This window comes from Leptinotarsa decemlineata, unplaced genomic scaffold (assembly GCF_025532065.1).
Source record: "Leptinotarsa decemlineata unplaced genomic scaffold, Ldec_3_MD MMD2_tig00026282_RagTag_RagTag, whole genome shotgun sequence".
In the NCBI taxonomy this organism is placed as follows: Eukaryota; Metazoa; Arthropoda; class Insecta; order Coleoptera; family Chrysomelidae; genus Leptinotarsa; species Leptinotarsa decemlineata.
In genome coordinates this window covers 2,738,183-2,753,677 of record NW_027412668.1, presented here as the reverse complement: position 1 = coordinate 2,753,677, position 15,495 = coordinate 2,738,183, and the positions used below count along the sequence as shown (strand labels likewise).

At 35.3% G+C, this 15,495-nt stretch overlaps 1 protein-coding gene and 1 long non-coding RNA gene across 4 annotated transcripts in view; one reads left to right on the top strand and one right to left on the bottom strand.

The window, feature by feature from the left end:
- The window catches only part of LOC141484612 (uncharacterized), a 431,842-nt gene that overhangs the window by 87,963 nt on the left and 328,384 nt on the right, over positions 1 to 15,495 (top strand). The window lies entirely within an intron of this gene.
- Positions 1 to 15,495, bottom strand: part of Dll (homeotic protein distal-less) — a 164,120-nt gene that overhangs the window by 13,680 nt on the left and 134,945 nt on the right. The gene's annotated exons all lie outside the window — the stretch shown is intronic.

Here is a 15,495-nt window from a genome sequence, read left to right as displayed (position 1 = left end):
CCTTATCACATACGTAAGCCAAGCAGAGCGAGCGGTTTTTTAATTTTCTAATCAATCAATGTTATATATTGATTGCAGTCATAATTGGGGCGGTTTGATGTGAATGTCATAATTAGTTATAGATCCATTAACGACTGTGGCCTAATGAATGAAATGCGCGGTTTCTCTACAGGCTCTGAAGATAACTATTGATTTTTCCTGTAAAATGTAATATCTCATGTGGAACAAAATACGTTATTTCAGAAATCAGAAAAACCTCTTTTAATGATGAACGACAAGTAAATATAGGTAAGTTATTTGAATATGACCTATAGTATAACAATTTTCAATTGAAGGTAACTCATATACAAATTGAACTGAGAGCTAACGGCAACAATGTTAAATGTTAGAACTAAATTCTCTTAGCGGGTAATTTTTATTGTCTATGCATCGCCATTGTAAATAATTGAAAAGTAAGATGATTCCGTAAGATTTGCCCCACGTAACAAGATAGCTTCTGCATATAGATATGATGTACAAGTGAATAACATAACTAGTCATTCGGTTTCTTCATTATCAAGCGTCCTTATCTGCATAGGCGTAGTGTGTTCTGTTTCTTGTGAGGGTGATTTTTGTTTTGAATTTATTAAATATGTTTTATTATATTTATTAAATAGACTGTTATATTCATTAACTTCAAAATATAAGATAGAGTTGGCCGAAACTTGTTTTTCAAAATACATTATCAAAGATTTTCATCAAATTCACACTTTATTGTGAAATAATTAGTTGACCTAGTAATTAAACTCAGGTATAACTGTCATTAATTAGTTCCTAGGATATTATTAGTTTCTAGGTAGATAGAAATATTTCAAGAAGTATATGTAAATCACAATGTGCAGCGAAACACGTATTGCGGATTTGTTAATCTGTTCTCGTGAAAATCTCACAATAAAGTGTTTTTCAAATTACATCAACTTCAAAATAGTTTTTGAGGTAAGTAAACAACTGACAAATAGCTGAATGATATGATTGAATTTTATTATGTTTACACATGTCCGACACGTGGACTTTTGTAACATTCGAAGACACGTGGGGTGTGTGAGACCCCAATATGATTTTTCTGTTAAAATCAACATTTTCTTGAATTTCAACATAGTTGTTTTGAGAATTCTATACTGTAATCTCTTTTTGCAAAAAAATTTTCTTCGATTTACCAAAACGAGCAATAAATCGTTATATTCCTTCTTTACCAAAACAATAAGTTCTTTTAATGTAAAGAAATGTAGGTTTACTCGAAGAAGTCTTTTGTACATAAAACAACTAAATGAATATCAAATTGATGGTTTAAACAGATAATGAAACATCATAAAATAGAAATTAAAAAATATATTATCAAAAAGCATAAAAAAAATTACAGGCCATCAACATTTGCCATTTCTACGCAAGATTTGCAGTACATTTCCACATGATCCAGACATATGAATTTATTGTATTTGTTACATATGTTTTTTGTATTTGGAGGTTCTACAGTTTCGCCTTTGATCTTCGAAATCTGGATAGTTACTAAAGATGCTAACATTATCGCTCGTTTCATCACTATCAGATTCGTCAACTTCATCATCACTTCCTATTTCATCCCATAAAGACTGAGGACGGGCCATTTCTCGCTTATAATCACCTTTTTTTATCGATTAATCTAAAAAAATACTCGATTTAGTTTTCCACCCCAGTTGCTTTATAACAAGTCTGATTCAAACATACGTCAAACGACGACTGATTTGAGATGTGAATATGAGAGTGGAGGCTATATGCGGAAGCTACTGAAGATATTCGACGCTGGAGCGCCAATTTCGAAAAGTTATATGGAATTTTCTACGACTGGGGTATGTGACACCCCACATGTCGGACGCAGGGTTAAGATGGATGCACTAGCAGGTCCAAGTAAGGTACAAAGAAAGCGGAACTTTATGTCGTTAGAAGAAAACAGATTGTCTGTAGAGTGTAGGAAAATTTAAAAAATACACTCCGTACAGTGGAAGCTGTAGCCCAGTGTTCATTTTTAATGGGAATATCCGTGTCGACAATTGAACGCATTGTACGTGAAAAAAAGGTGACTGGGATTGTGCAAGCTCCAAAAGTACATTGTCGTGGTAGAAAAAAAATTGAACTGGACGAGTACCAGAAAAATGTTGTACGCTATACCATTCATTCTTTCTTTTTGAGAATGAAACGACAACCCTCGAATCCATTAGGACAAAGGTAATGGATCTCATTTGGAAGAAGATTCAAAATTTATATATGCCAAACGATCCCGTAGATCTGTCTTAATAGAAAGAGAAGATATAGTCTCATGGCGAAGATGATATCTTAGCTCTATTAGAGAAATGCGTTCTGCTCACAAAAAGATTTATTATCTGGACGAAACGTGGGTGAATGCTGGTCACACAGTATCTAAGATCTGGCAAGATACTACTGCAACTAGTTATCGTCAAGCATTTGTGGACGGTTTATCAACAGGGTTACGCGGACCAACGGGTAAAGGGCAACGACTAATTGTCGCCCATCTAGGTAGTGAGAGTGGCTCTTTAGACGATAGTGCACACAAATTTTTATTTTAAAAACGGGGGATTATCACGAAGGCATGGACGCCCAACGCTTTGGAGGATGGTTTGAATCCCTTCTTTCACGAGTCGAGCCAAATTCGGTAATATAGTAATGGATAACGCTTCTTATCACAGCCGATTAGTAGAACAGCTGCTAACTATGACCACCAGAAAAGCAGACATGCAGAGTTGGTTAGAACAAAAAGGAATTCCATTCTCCGAGGACATGGTTAAGGCCAAGCTTATGAGTGTCATTAAACGGCATCGTGACAGATATCGCCAGCATGTGGTGGATACAATAGCTCGTGTTGAAGGCATGACCATTTTGAGACTTCCTCCTTACCATTGCGAGTTAAACCCGATGGAATTAATCTGTGCTCAAATTAAGGGTTACGTAGCTCGTGAAAACGGGACATATAAAATTTCTGATGTCCTACGTTTGTTAGAACTCGCAATGGAACGGATACGTTGAGAAGATTGGGCTAATGCTGTAGCCCATGTGATCAAGGAAGAAGAGAAAATGTGGATATTGGACGGGATGGTAAACACTGTTTTCGATCAAATAATAATAGATTCAAGTATGACCGGGGATTCCTCTTCGGACGAGTCAATGGATTCTGAAAAGCATAACATAGGTAATTATTTCTTTGCTTTGTAGTTCTCTTTCTATATAAAAGGAACATAATGATTATTTTGTAAATTTTTCTGTTTTCCTGAAGCACTGTATTAGGCATAATAATAAAATGTAATAAATTTTACCATTGACATCAGGTAGCGCCACCTATAACAATTTCTACGTAATTACCTATGTGTTCAAAGAAATAAAAATTTCATTTTGGTACGCCTCTGCAGAGTTAGTAGGAGGATTATCCGTTGGTCAATTCAAGTGCGACGTTGCTAATGAACCTTCAATTGAAAATTGTTATAGTATAATGGTAGTAGTGGTAGTATTGATAGTTTAAGTTTTCTTTGTTCTTTCTTGATGAATGGAAAAACATGAAATTTCAGAAAGAATCACATAACCTTGAAACTGAAAAATACAAACTCAAAAGTTATGGTCTTTCCCACTTGAGAGTATAGAAAGCTGACAAGAGCTCTATAGCTCAAAGCACCAATGATACAAAAACAAAACAAAAATGTTATCAATGTTACCAAAGTAAAAAACACAAGAGGTGTAATAGTATGCAGAAAAGATAAGAAAACAATCAAATTTATGTTCACTGAAGATTATTGAGCAAATAAAATAAACAGAAAATGAAGAAGATGTCGATGAAAAACATTAGAATAAGATATTTAGAACACATTTCAGGCAATTTCAAATTAACATGTACAACACTGCCTGCTACGATTTAAATGTGAGTGTAAGGCTAAGATTTCGGGTATATTTGCATATAGTGTCTTGAATCATTATCACAGCTGTCACAAGAATGATATATACGGATTTTCTTGTTCTGATATCGAATTTTGGAGGCTTCTTGGGTTTCACCAAAACAACAAAAAACTATACAGAAGTAATTTCAAGCTATCCTGATATCGAAACCTTGCAATGTGTGACCCACTCCAGAAGCGACTGCTTTGTCGATTTGTAGGATTCCATCTGCTTTGATGACATTTGCAGTGCAAGCTGACAGCTACTTATTTTTGCTGTGATGCGAATTGTGCAGAACATCAGTGGTGCGTGTATCGAAAAAAATCTGTCAATTACGAGTTGGTAATTGTATTTATTAAAATTGATATACGTCAACATCTGAGGATCGGCGTTCAATTACAGGAATTTTCGATCCGTGAACTGAACTTTATGAAAAAAATAGAAATTTTTGCAGAGGTGAAGATTGTGACTGCAGTAATTGCCAGTGAGATGAGTTGATTTATCTATAATATTTTGTTCAATTAGCAGCATGTTGAGCAGTTTCTGACTTATCCATCAAACATCGGTCATCCTCATGTTCCCATTAATGACACTGATGACGAATAAAACATTAAAACAGTTATAACGTTTTGAGATATTCTGTTAGATTCTTTTGAGATTGACTACAGAATGGGACAGTTTTACGGAAAATATTGTGAAACGATTGAGAAAAGATAATGATTCGAATACGGTTTGCTACTGTAGAAGTGCTTTTTCACATGGACATGATTTTGATCATAAGAAATCATTGAGAAGTGTCCATAATTTTTTTTAGTATAAACTAGTGTATTTCTCGGATGAATTATAAACAGTTAACTAGATAATACATAACATGAACAGTTCAAAAATAACTTAACAAAACGCTCAAAGGTGCGAACTCGTTTCCTCCTTTTCATAAAAGAGGATGTATGCATCTCCACTCACAAGCGATTTTGGTGAAATTGGTGACACGTGTGAATCATTGTATTCGTGCCACGTGCCAGTATAAGGATGTCTGCAGAATGCTGTATAATGTCCGCTGTAGGTAGATCCAGTGTGATTCGAAAGTGCATATAGATTAGAGCGACAAGGAGTCACATTATCTGCTTCATAATTGTTCATATCTAATCCATCTAGAGGAAATTCGATGCCCAAAATTTGAATTGAAATCGTATGAACTTTTCACCAAACAACATGTAAACTATATTATTGGAGTTCTTTCCCAACACCAAAACGTTATTTTTAACACCTCGAGACATGTTTCGATCACCAAGTGACCATCTTCAAGAGGAAGATTAAATTGGAAAGTAAGCTAACGCTATTTATGCTATACAGGTATACTATACAGGTAAACCATATAGGTATACCACCTATACAGGTATACCTCCCTAAATTAATTTTACAATTTGCCTTATCTATTATTTTACAATATGTCCTTATGTAGTTTTTTATATGTTAGAGTTATATATAAAACAATTTTCAGCTATTTCATATTAATTTCACAATATTCCTATCTAAATTTATTTTCACACAGTGTAAAAAGAAATAGTTCCATAAGTTCCTGGAGTGACTGTGGCTGCGTAACGTACACCTTAGATTATATATACCACCAGAGAAAAAAGTCCAAAGGTGTCATATCAGGTGACCTAGCTGGCCATTCAATGAGGCCATATCGGCCTATCCACCTTTATAAGTCATCCTCGGACAGGTCTGTAGTAGTGAGAGGGTGCACCATCTTGTTGAAAGGAAACATCCATGGTAAATTCATTTGGATTTATTGTATAAGTTTGAAAATGTCCGTATAGGACGAAACTGCAGTAAAGTTACAAATAAAAGTGGTAAAAAACATAGAAAGTTTCATTTCTCTTTTCTTCAAGATGAAATGCTATTAGGAGACTCCAGGTAAATAACTAAACTATAAAAAGCTGGAACAAAGCCCGCAATTCAAAATGCCAATAATGTGCGCACCTGTTTTAAACACAAAAATTGGCTTTTCCACCAGAATCAATAACAGAGTTAAAATTCTGCTTCAATTAATAGTTGAAATAACTTATTTGTTGAATATTTGGAGCAAATTTCAAACGTTGGTCAGTTTGAAACGGCTCGGCCGATTTTACAAACACAGTGGTGTTGGATAGAGAATCGGAAGGCCTTCAGAACCAGGAGCCACGTGACCCCCTTCACATTGAAAAAAATTAGGTGCCTACATAAGTATACACACACTCCCTTTTTTTAGTCAATTGGCTACTGTTTTTTGACAATGTCTATACATGTTCCTGCATGTCACTAGACCTATCAGCAAACTATGCATTCCCGAAAAATTGTTTGAAAAAATTATGCACAGAATTATATTAGATCATGTACAGAATAAAATAATAGTACAACATTGGAGACCAATACCTCAATGTATACAAATTGTAACTTTTTCTAAGGAAGGTACATACTAATTTCGAATTGACTGATCTGAGACAGTTAAAATACTGGATCAAAAAGAAATATTACTAAGTATAAAACAAAATGTTTAATATCCAAAATAAGTGATGAATTCAAAAAAACGAGCAAGAAAACCACGTCAATTTCCTTTTGAAACAGTTTATCTCGAAAACGGTTCAAAATAGAAATAGTATTATCTGAACAAAGTTAATCTAAAATTGGATGTAGAGCTCAAAAATGTTGAAATATACAGGGCGTTCCTTTTGAAAAAATTGAGTTCCACTCATTTTTTCATGAGATCAAAGTATCTGCATTTTTTGAAGACCCTGTATGAGGCAAATGAAAATATGACTCGGAGTGAAGATCCTCATAATATCACTCCACTCCATTTCAAATTTGATCGTTTTAGTGCAAGAGAGTTCAAGATTATCAGCATTTATAAAAGTTCATGTTTGGTAAAAAAAATATCGAAATTAATTTATATCTTCTAAACGGTAATAGATAGGTATAGGGAAATAGTATATGAATTTGTTGACAAAGTGATAATGAATCATGATATGATATTATATACGGGGTGTTCCATTTGAAAAATCAAGGAAGCCGCTACTTTATAGTAAAAGTGACAACGCCGCTTCGTCTGAAATATTTTAGGCGTGTAGTTCATATTGACTTATGCATACTGTGGAATTTTCAGGTTGATCCGTTGAATAGTTTGCCAGAAACATGTAATTAACGCTCATCATGAAAAGCCCTGTATAGTGTAGTGTACTTAGCATTTATATTTTGTTTACTCACTATCTTGCATATGGAAAATGAGGATATTTTTTTGGATTTATTCTGTTTGTATTTCTATTCGTGTAATAAATAAATAAATAAATTATGTCACACTCTTTTATATCGATTACATCCCTAGAAAAAGGAATTATCGCTCAAGGGCCCGAGTAATATTTATACCATCTCAAAAGTCATCCCATTTCAACAAATAACTCCCAACAAAACCGAAAGTAATCAAATTCCAAAGGTGAACATGCCACAAAGGACCATCCGTCATCATATTTCCTCATTCTCAAGCGATGATAAAGTGACTTTGATCCCGAAAAAGGACTGTAATTAGAAATTAGAATGCGTACGTGAGACGAGTTGCACCTGATCGGTTTTTTGTTCGTCGAAAAACCTGGAAATGCAAATTAATCAATGTCAAGCAATAACAAACTGAAAACGCGAATAAAAAATTCTATTTACCAACTGGTTTGTCAGTGGCAACAGATAGCGTAGTTGGATAGTCCATCATCGTTTTTATTTGCGTCTAATATTTGATATTTTATTGAACAGGAAGGTGAATTTCAAACGGAGACGACTAGCACCGGTTTCTGGATTCGAAATGAGGTTATGTCCGTTGCAAGGACATCACCTCCGTAACGTCGTTAAAGTCGAGGAATTTTTGATTTATTTTATGGTCTGAGGAGTGTCGAATTTTGCCATTCTTTTGGGTGTTCACGTATATCCGATGTTTTACCTTACATAAATTCTATCTTCGAATAATTCGGTCTAACAAATTCATTTTTCCATCAAAAATTATTCTTTCCAATCTTTCCACAGATACAATCTTTGGTTTAGAACTTGAAAAATTGTCTACTCCTGGAGTGTCCATTTTTTGAGTTTTTAGAAGGTCCAATTATAATTGGACAACACAACAAAGTTTTTGTTTCGGGGTTGAAATTAGATGATTTTAATGTATTTCCACGTGTTAAAACCGAAAGTGACCATAAAAATTATATATTAGCTCTTGTTTTCAAGATATAGTATCATTATATTATATATATGTATATTGAGTTTTCAACAAATGAAATATTTCATCACCAACAGTTGGTACACATGTTTGTTTACATAACACCCCTCTCATCAGCTGTTCTTAAGTAGTAAACATAACCTATGTGAGTTTGTCAATTGTACGCACGTGGTTGCTATTGAAATTATCGTGTGAAGTTGATTTTTAAATTAATTTAAGTGCTGATCTGAAATGCCTTGAAAGTGTGTGAATTCTGTCGATAGCTTTTGCTAAATATGTGGTGAAATAACATTTAAGGCTCAGAAACGTAAAATGACACCTATCGTTAAGACAGCCTATGAACATTATTTTGGTGTGAAAGTTGGGGACCAAGATAAATCATGGGCTCCTCATATATGTTGGTCTAGTGATCCGTTGGTCTAGTGATAGGTCTAGTGATCCGCACAGAATTAGTCAAGCAGAGTTGAGTGACCTTATAAGAGATCTTCGCTTGTCTAAGGAAAAGGCTGAGCTGTTAGGGTCAAGACTACAACAGTGGAATCTTCTAAAACATGATGTGAAAATATCTCAGTACAGACAGCGTCAAAAAGATTTGCTTCCTTTTTTTGAGATAAAAGAAAACCTCGTAGTTTGTTCTGATGTTAATGGTTTGATGGACTGCTTGAATTTGGATCACACTCCATCTGAATGGAGACTGTTTATAGACTCTTCAAAACTAAGCTTAAAAGCTGTACTTCTGCATAATGGAAATCAGCTACCCTCTATTCCTATAGGTCATGCAGTTCACATGAAGGAAACGTATATAATATGAAAACACTTCTCCAATCAATCAAATATGAACAACACAAGTGGCACATCTGTGGTGATCTGAAAGTCATTGCTATACTCCTAGGAATGCAATTAGGGTTCACCAAGTACTGTTGTTTTTTGTGTGTCTGTGGGACAGTCGGTATAGAAAATCTCACTATAAAAAAATGAACTGGCCTACACGAGACCTAAACCCTAATGAGAAAAATGTAATTTACGAGCCTCTTGTAGATCCTAAGGATGTTCTCCTTCCCCCATTACATATTAAGTTGGGACTAATGAAAAACTTTGTGAAGGCCATGGACCAGGAAGGACAAGCTTTTAAGTACTTGAGAGCAAAGTTTCCCAGGTTGAGTGATGCTAAAGTCAAGGAAGGCATCTTTATTGGGCCTCAAATCCGTGAAATCGTAAATGATCCTGCTTTTGACATGATTTTAACAGGAAATGAAAAAAGAGCCTGGGAAGCCTTTAAGGGGGTTGTACATGGGTTTTTAGGTAACAAAAGAGATGATAACTTCACAGCATTGGTTAAAGAGCTTCTTCAAGCTTACCACCAACTTGGATGCAACATGTCCTTAAAAATTCATTTTCTTCACTCTCATCTTAATTTCTTCCCACAAAACTGTGGAGCTGTGAGTGACGAACATGGAGAAAGATTCCATCAAGACATTGCCTTAATGGAACAGAGATATCAGGGCCGTTGGAATGAAGCAATGCTTGCAGACTACTGCTGGTCTGTGTGTAGGGATGCTCCAGAAGTGTTTTATAAAAGACAAGCTAAACGACAGCGATCTTACAATGAATCGGATGGACTTAATTGAAATTTGGTGGTACAAACTTCTTTTATTCGTCAAAACACTAAGAATAATGTTTTTTTTTATTTATTTTGTACTTAAAATATTCTAAAAGAAACATAACAATATTGTTTTATGTACTTTCACTTTTCACGTATAGTATAACTACTCTTTAAGATTAAGTACTGTGTATCTCAAAAACCAGAGCTAATAAAATTTTTTCATTGTTATTTTCGTTTTTATCACCCCAAAATTAGTAGGAATTGACTAATTTAGTGTAGGAAACATTCAAAAAATATTTTTTTTGTTGTGTTGTGTATTGTGCATTTCATTAGTTTGGACTTCCAGGTTCTAAGAAGAGGTTCTTCAGAAAGGAAAATATAAGAAGATCGTGAGGAACCCAACTGCATCAATTGAAAGGAAGCTGTACCAGACGCTGAAACAACACCAAGTCTATTTTTCGAAAAAAGAGAGATCATCTCTAACATCGCACCACAGTAAGCCCCATCTTTTGTGAAAAATTCAAGGCATTTTGTTTAACTACTAGGGGCAATCTAAGTCAAAAAACAGGATCAACTGATCAGTTTCGACTCTACACCAACGACCCTGTCGAAGAAGCACTTCAAATCATACAGAAGAAGCTATCCGGAGATGGGGACCTGAAAGGTAGAACAAACTTACCAACACAAGTAGTAATAGAATTACTAGGGCTGTGTACGAAACTGCTACTTCCAACTGAAGGACTAATTTTTTACGCAAGATGAGGGACTGCCAATGGGATCGCCACTTTCACCGGTTATAGCCAACATATATATGAAGTGGTTTGAAACTTTAGCCATTGAAGAAGCCCCGAGTCTGGTTGAGATACGTAGACGACACCTTCATAATATGGAACCATGGGAATACTGAACTAGACACCTTCCTGAAGCACATCAACAACATAAGTGCTTCTATCAATTTCACAGTGGAGAAGGATGTCCACAACGAATTGCCATTCTTAAACGTATTAGTGAAGACGACCGACACTAAATGTGAAACATCTGTATATCGAAAACCCACTCACACAGGACAGTATCTGAACCAGGAATCCAACCACGATCAATCGACTGAAAGAGGAATCATCAAGACTCTACTAGATCGTGCTTTCGGGCTCTGTAATAGAAAGGAAGAACTCGAAAAGGAACTAGGCATCATCTAATATGACCTCAAACAGAATGGTTACTCCAAAAGTGGTGGTGGAACAGGCTTCAGCTAGAAGACAGCAAGAACTCCACAAGGATGAGAAACCGCCACAACCATCAAACGCGGACGGCGATTCCAAGAAATGCATTTACCGGATAACCTGCGAGTGCGGACAATCATACATCGGTGAAAGTAAGAGGCCATTGAAAGTTCGCATTGCTGAGCACACGAAACACACACAGCGAGGAGAAACCAGCAAATCAGGTATAGCAGAGCATGTTTGGACTCATCAACGTAACATCAAGTGGGCTCAAGCTGAAATCATCAACAAAGAGGAACACTGGTTTAGGGCAAAATTCAAAGAAGCCGTATATGTGTTGTCCAACAAGGCATTTAGCCAAGCTAGCGTAAAGATACGCAACATATGGAAACATCTAATCAAGCGGAACACGACCTACTCCCGCTGAACGGTCAGATTCCGCTAAAAACCGATGAAGCGGAGAGAGGGAAGAGGGGATAGGTAAAAGCACTCGAATGACCTATAAAGAGTTAGATCTCTGAGAAATAAGTCCAGTTATCACCCGAAGACGAATGTGGATACTAACAATCGAAACGTGGTAAAGTAACTTGATACCATTGGTTGTTGCTTGTATTTTATTTCATTGTAATTTCAGTTTTTTTACTTGATATAATTGTTATTTTTCAACTAATCTTTTTTTATTTTTTCACAGATTCTTTCAGGTATTTCAACAATGGACGTCCGAATTAATGAAATACTTCAGAAGTGCTTACACATAATGTCCTGGGGTTTGTGATTCGCCCAGTACAGAAAAAAATGAGCACAACTGTTAATGTTAATGAGGCAGCCTCTGCCATTAAATTGATTGACCATTTCCAATGAAATTAATAACAACATAGATGAAATATCGAACGAAGGAAGTCAAATGCACATTAAAAGCCTTGAAACGCGATGTTAAAAACTTTTACGATTATTTATTGACGTTAACGCAATAAATTCGTCATAAAAACATTGACAATGTTTATAAATTAACAAGAAAAATTAACGTGGAACTTTTATTCTTATTCATGGCTCGAGTTCGTGAAATTAGTTCTGTGTGATATTCAACTTTTCGTGTTCCGTGAGCTCTCCTCTGGTTTTTCGTATAATTAACGCTTCTCTACACAAATTTATTCAAATGCGGCTGTGAGAATTTTGTTCGGCATTCATTTGCATGGAATTGAGCCGTGGTGTTGGGTTACTTCACTTTCTTCACCTTATACCGAAGATATGGCCTTTGTAATACCACGAAAGATAACAGCAGTAACAATAACGCATTTGCATTACCGTTTCACGAATTTGGTTTTTCTTCTACCGGGGGTGGTGAAAAAATAGTAAAGGTTTCAACACATTTCGTAGTGACACATTTTTATTATTATTTTTCATTTTCACTGATGATTCAGTGAATATGAAGCCCCTTTAACAAAATCATGCTAATTACTATCAATTATGACTTCGATGAATTCATTGACATATTTTTCACATGAAAAATGTGTAAACGTGATTATCCTGAACTCTAACTACTCACTCAAATTTTACTCCTTTATTTTGGACACTATGTACATGCTTAGTGTAGGTTTCTTTTAATTTAATATCAATTCAATTATGTGAAAACTGTAGTTGAATATATAAATGAATAAATAAATAAATGAATTGATGAAATCATGCTCAAAAATATAATCTCTTGAAAATTTGTTAGCCCTTATTACTTTAGGCATTTTATTGATTTTTCAATTCAAAAATGAAAGCTATATATTTGTGATGAAGCCGATATATACAAGGAGTACTCATTTTAAAAATAACCTGTTAGAACTAACTCCACAAAGTCTATTCTCAAGATTGAAACTCAACTAAGAGGTAGAGAGGACTGGATCCTGCGGGAGAAGGAAATATTGCTACCGTCCAACCCGTGTTAGAAATCACACTTTGAAAGGTAAGACCTAGATAGTCCTTAGCTCGTACAAGTTTCGATTTCTGAGGGATGTTGTTCATAGGGGTGCGACAGCAGGTTAACGGAGAAAACATATTTTAACGGAGTTTGATACCAAACGGTTGTTGGACTACAGGAGGGATGAACTACGATTTCTAACAGTCCTTCTCACAGGTCTCACAGGTCTGAATCATCATATGCACTGTCGCCTATGTATGTGTCGCCTCTGTTTGGGAAATGATGAAACAGCAGTTACGGAGGAGACCTAACCTCACTTAAGAGATGAGAGATGATTCTAAACTTCTGAATGTTTTGGAGTTTCGAAAGAAGGGCCTGGCAAGCAGAATCTATTGAGCTATTTTGGTCATAATATTCCTAGTGTAAGTACGAAAACATATATTCACATAGGTGCATCTAAAATGAATAAATAGAACTCAGTTCAGCAAAAGTTTGAAATGAATTCAATTTGTTATTCTCAGTCCATCGTTCGTCAAGAATAACAATAACAAAACAGAACAGGCAGTAGAAGTCCGAAAATGGAACCCTGAGGAATGCACAATCTGACATCGTAGCATTCGTGAGTATTCGTACCATTCCATAGTAATAACGTAACCTCGACATTTGATTCGATAAAAAGAAAAATTGCAGACAGGTCAAAGAACAAAAACAGTTGCTAGGAATAGAAAACAGCGTTCCTCAGATTCGACTGGTGGGTAGTTTAGTATACTGTATAAGTGTCTAATTTTATTCATTCATTCATTTATATATCTATACCTTACTATTTCAATGAATCGCAAAAATTCCAAGGCCTTATTGATTTTCATGACTACTTATAGCGCTAGCATTTTGGAGATTCAAAGCAACAGCACAGAAGGTGCTGCGTACACATTGTGCATGTGTGCGTCGAAGAGTGGAGGACCTAAATTGGAACCTTGAGGAACACCCGGTCTAACTACTACTATTCTGGACATGAAGTTGTTAACTCTGGCGGTTTGAGATCTTCCACCCAGCTCAGGAGCGATACATATTAAAGATTAAAAGCTGATGGCTATTTTATGACCCAATCAACTTGTAAAGACGTGTCGAAATCTCCAAAAACCGAACGATAAGCAAAGACTCTCACGGAACTGGTGAATAAAAAGCCTCATAAAATCGAACGCACTTCGAGCATCCACGTTAGCACACAACCATAAATATGCACATCGTAATCTATTCATAAACAACTATCTCGTCTATGAAACTAGTTATCTAATAAATTAATATTTTCATGTCGGTTTTTACGTATTCACATTGACGAGCACTCTGTTATGTAAGATGAAAACGCCAGCGATAAGTTATTCATGGAGTCGGTGCAGAAGGTTTGCGGCCCGCAGAAGTAATCTGTCACTCACAAGAAGTCTTCAACGTCACGATCATTTTTTTCTAATTATAAACAGTAATTAAAAGAGAGGGATTGCAGGGAGGGACGAGCTCAAATCCCTCAGAACTTGTGGTTCGAAATAAGTAGATAATCAATCCAGAACTTGGCTAAACTACAGAAATGTTCACAGTACAATAAATAAAGTGACTTAGATCGCTGATCATCTTAAGAAAAGAATCCCCTTTACAGCTGCATAGAGTGGAATAAACTGGATAGTTCTTTCGATGAACTGAACTTTTATTGTATACTTAAATACCAATAATTTATTTATTTATTTATTTGTAACACAATACTCTACAGGACATAGCCCAATTACATAGCAGGAAATGACAGAGTATAATAAATAAATCACAAACAAGTGACTGTAAAGTCTATAAACACTACAAACAAGTGACTTAAAGATTACAATTTTATATTCATTATAGGTGACAAAACAATTATTTTACGAAGTGGAATTTTATATCTGACAATTTGCAACTAAATATATCTAAATTATATCAAAACAGAGTTTGTAACTTCACATATGGTATGGATTGGAGAATTCTCCAGAACATTTGTGCGAGATGATTTTATATAGAAAGTACTCGGGTGTCTGAAACAGATTCTAGGAATGCAAATATCAAACTTTTCCAGTCATGTAGGGCAGTAGTCAACTAAGCTTTTGATAATTTTATAGGTTAGTGCAACACTATAATATTCACGCCTTTTTTCGAGACTGAAAAACTTATGCTTTTGTAGCAATTCAAAGTGGGTTGTTCCTATTGGAGGATAAATGCAATCGGTTTTTAGGCTTAGCAGTTTCAAAAATCGTCGTTGAATTGCTTCTATTCTATCAGTATAATATTGATAAAAGGGGTTCCACACAACTGACGCGTATTCTAACTTTGATCTTATGAAAGCATAGAATAAAATTTTTTAAGGTCGAAGTTTCTTGGAAATCACTACTGTTACGTGTAATTAATCCGTACAAACGACAGGAGGAGTTGACAACATTATCGATATGGCTATTAAATGATAGTGGAGTGTCGAATGTGACGCCAAGATCAGTAAATGTTTCTGGTCTCACCAGGGAAACGTTTTCTATTGAATAATCAAAGATCAAGATGTTCG